Here is a 3,585-nt window from a genome sequence, read left to right on the forward strand (position 1 = left end):
AAATAACTTCTTGGTTAGGAGTGGGACTTGGTGCCCACTCACCCCTTTCAGTGCTGGGATGCTGTCTGGTTTGAACCTGTCCAGGTCTTGCCCGTGCTGTCCCAGTCTCTATGAGATCATAGGGGTATTAGATCCGTTGTGTCTAGAAGATGGCTTTCCTGAGAGTCATCACCATGCCTGGCTTTTACAGTCTTTCCTCCTCCTTTTCAGCACAGATCCCTGAGCCCTGAGGGGAGAGTTTTGTATAAGGATGATAAAGGCACCCCATTTGGGACTGAATGCTCCAAAGTCTTTCATTCTCCACACATTGTCCAGTTGTGGGTCTCTCTGTTAATTCCCATCTCCTGCAAGAAGCTTCTCCCACTCACTGGTCTGAGCCCAGCCAAGTGAGGTGGTTGTGGGTACCTGACCTATGGGCTGGCTGGGAGTCTCCAGGGAGTGACGATGGGCTACAAAGAATGGCTGAAAAGGGCAGTGGGGAAGAACTAAGGGGACCTCAGACCCTGGGTCCTCCAAGTTCCAAGGGGAGGGAGGTGGCCTCTATTTTATTTGCTTTTTATAATGATAAGATTACATAGCAGAATTTATATGTTAACCACTTTTTTATAATTTATTTTTTATGTTCATTGGTTTTTTTGTTTTTGTTTTTTTTCTTTTTGCCTGCGTGTATGACTGTGTGAGAATGTCAGAAGCCCTAGAACTGGATTTACAGACAGATGTGAGCTGCCATGTGGGTGCTGATAATTGAATCCAGGTCCTCTGGAAGTGCAACTTGTAATCGTTGCAGCTCCAGTGGAAATGTATCCCACAGTTGGGAGCCAAGGAATAGCACAAAGTCATTGTAACCATAGGAGCTTATAGCCCTGCTCCAGGGAAAGGTTTGCCCAATGCAAATGTAACAACTCTGCTCCCACAGGAGAGGATTTCCCACGGAAGTTGTTACAGCTCAACTCTGGACAAGTGTTACAGCTATGGCTTAGGTCGGACAGAGTGTAACAATTCTGCTCTGCTAGCGGAAAGCCTTCCCAGCAAAAGTGTTACAGCTCTGTTCCCGCTCTGGCAAAAGTTATTACAGCTCAGCTCTGCCCCTGCAAAAGTGTTTCACCACACAACAACCTGACTCAAGAGATTCATGGGGAAGGAAGAATACAGGAGGGTGGCTGCCTTGGGTAAGAAGCAACAGCAAACTGAACAGGGTACAGAGCTTATACAGGCTTTCTTGGAGGGAGGTGGAGCTTTCCAGGGTGGCTTGGGATTGGTGGATTTTTGTGGTCTGATTCTAGGGCAAGCTCAGGGATTGGTGGACTTTCAATCCATGGTCATGGGTTCAAGTCAGGGTCAGGGTTTTTTTCCTTGGCCTTTTTTACCCTATGGGTGAAAACCTACAACCAGTCCTCTTAACCACTGAGCCATCTCTCCAGCCCTGTACTTTAACCACTTTAAAGTGGGAAAATTTATTGGCTTTCAGTTCATCTCCATACTGTATAAACATCACCATTATTTAATTCCATGACATTTTCCTCACCCTCAGAAAAACTTCAGATGTATTGATTCACTTGTTATTTTTTCTTTTGGAGACAAGGTGGCCTCAAATCCCCTATGTAGTTGAGGATGACCTTGAACTCCTGATCTTCCTGCCTCTACCTCCTGAGTGCTGGGATTTCAGTTATGTGCTACCACTCCTGGTTTACCATGGTACAGGAGCTCCAACACAGAGCTTTGTGTAAGCTAGGCAAGCATTCTACCAACTAAGATGCATTCACAGTCCCCATTGGTTTACTTTCTAAGTAACTGATCATTGACTTTCTGCTCTATAGATTTGCCTATTTAGAACTTTTTATATTAATAAATGACTATAATGCCAAACTTCTTTTCCTTAATACACGATATAATATTTTCAAAGTTCATCTATCCTGTGTGTGTATTCATACATACGTATGTATATATATATATATATATATATATATATATATATATATTTAGAGAGAGACATATGTTATATATTATACTATATATCATCAGTTCATTAACTCCTGAGCATTTGTCTTCACCATGCAGTTGCTATAGACAATACTTCTATACACACTTAGGTTTCTGTGCAGACAAAAGCCTTCCCTTCTCTTCTCATCTTTGTTTTACTTCTTACATTTTAGGATGGACGGCTTTTATGTTTTTCTTACCCAGTTGACCTTGTCAGGATGCTCATTCCATATTATATAGAGGTGAGAGCAGACATCCTTTTGGGTTCCTGACTTTAGAGCAGCTTTTGCTCTCACTATAGATGATAATTCTTGCCACGGGGTTTCCTTGTAGCTGATGTCAGCAGATTCCAGGGGTTCTCATCTGTTCCTAGCTGTTGAGTGACATTATCAGTTAAGGGTTGTCATTTGCTAAGTGCTCTTTCTGGATCGTGGAGGAGAGTGTGTGGGCGTTGTCCTTCCTATGGTATTGTTTTCAGATGACTTTTGTCATCTGAAACTGACATAAACCCTACTTCCTTGTGGTGTATAGTGCAGTTTATATCTTGCTGGATTTGGGGTACCGATCTTTTTGGAGGATTTTGCACTCATACTCCTGGGAAATACATAATTTCCTTTTCTAACTGGATTCATCAGTTTGCTACTAGTGTAGTCTGGCCTCAGAGAGATCCAGGAAGTATCTCACTTCTATTTTTCAGAAACATTGTAAGGGATTGGTGTTGGTTCACTAGGTAAGCAACCCATGCATCTCCTTCTTGGTGGGTAGTTATTATTTTTTTAAAGGAATATAAAACTATTTATTGACCACTGTTCACCATTATTTACAATAAAGTAAATATACAGTTGGTTCTGATACCACAAAGTTACTTTTCTGGCTCATTGAACCAGAATCCAAATCTGACAAGATTGATCCTACCAGGAAGGAATGAGTCAGGGTACAGAAAAAGCATGCAAGTCATTAATTTATATTACCAAATTTTGTTCATTCATGTCAGTGGGTCTGAAATTGCCAACATCATCTCTAACCATGATTCCATTTCCACAGCAAACATATTCCACAAATCATAACCTTTTAGTAGATTTCAACTTTCTGCAAAGGAACAGTTCATTAGAGGAACCTTTACATGCCCATTTAAGTCTTTTTTGTTTGGTTTTTAGAGACAGGGATTCTCTCTGTAGCCCTGGATGACCTAGTCTAAATCAGAGATCAGTCTGCCTTCATGCTGAAATTAAAGGCATGCACCACCACACCCAGCTTAAGTGTTGTTATTAAATCATACTACTACTTTGTCTAATTCCATTTTCTGAAGAGGGAGTTTATAAGGACAAACTTTTGTATATAAACTACTGTACTTATGTGATAAATACATAAATTCTGATGTGGTTGCTTTAAAACTATCCAGTAAATTACAGAATCATCTACTTAATCTGAAAGGTTATGATTCTAGGAAAATGTTCACAATGATGGAATCTCATCAATATGTGTTTTCATCTACAGTTTTTGAGTATTAAAAAATGAAAAACAGTTACATAAGTGTTTTATTCATATACAGGCATACAAGCAAAAAAAAAAAAAAAACAAACCCAGAATGGTTCTTCTGTGTCC

This window comes from Peromyscus californicus, unplaced genomic scaffold (genome assembly GCF_007827085.1).
Source record: "Peromyscus californicus insignis strain IS unplaced genomic scaffold, ASM782708v3 Scaffold_8__1_contigs__length_139910024, whole genome shotgun sequence".
Classification (NCBI taxonomy): domain Eukaryota; kingdom Metazoa; phylum Chordata; class Mammalia; order Rodentia; family Cricetidae; genus Peromyscus; species Peromyscus californicus.